The following is a 943-nucleotide window of genomic DNA, read 5'->3' as shown; positions in this document are numbered from 1 at the left end:
AGTACCCCTGCTCTAATCAATTTCTAATCTTGGTTTAACCTTGGTTAGTTTATCATAATATAATGATTATAGTCAGATGTTTTGATTTAGTGCATATCTGTTAATGTGGTTTTCACACCAGTTGTATGCAAGTTGATTAGTTTTCCTATTTCGTGTTATTAATCTCGGGCTAACACTTTCATTAAATTTATATATGTATGCATGTATGACTCTTGGTTGTAGGAGATTTTAGGTACAGTGTCGCATGGGTGCGAGGTTCATCTCCACCTGAATTCACAGGTTTGAGTGTACCTCTTTGTCCCTTAGAATTTGGATTAGGTGGTCGTAAGACCCTCGTTTGACCATAGTCGTGCTCAAGTGAGCATCATCAGTCGTCATCGATATTCCCTTTGGTTGGGTATGCGGGTCGTCTGTCTGTTTGGCTTTCTACAACTTTAGTTGTGAACAATAGTGGAGATGGCACCAAGGCCAACATGAAATTTGCACCCAAAACATATGACAAGATATTTAATAATAACTTATGGATGTTTGTCTTCCTATAGATGATGCCAATTTTGTCAATGAGAATTTTAGGTTAAATAAATTTATGTCGATCATATCCCCTCAAAAAAATCTCTCACTACCTAGGTTAAGCATACTTGAGAGACCTATGGCATCAAGTTATCTAGGGCTCATAACCTTATTGGGGCATTTTTAGTTTTCTTCCAAAGACTCCTAAGAAGTTCACATATTTTGAAGTTATGTAATTATTCATTCATTCAAAATACCCTCTTGATGTTGTCTTTATACACTTATAATTTTATAGTCCCTAAGTTGAGCTCCCAAATCTTCATTATTCTTTTGGATTTTCTTATAACAAATCATCTAACATTATTTATGTTCAATTTTTCATGAGATGGGTCTTTAGAAACAAGATGAAGAAAGCTTGCAATATTAACTTTTT

Source organism: Cryptomeria japonica, chromosome 3, assembly GCF_030272615.1.
Source record: "Cryptomeria japonica chromosome 3, Sugi_1.0, whole genome shotgun sequence".
In the NCBI taxonomy this organism is placed as follows: Eukaryota; Viridiplantae; Streptophyta; class Pinopsida; order Cupressales; family Cupressaceae; genus Cryptomeria; species Cryptomeria japonica.
Note: the sequence above shows the minus strand (reverse complement) of the source record.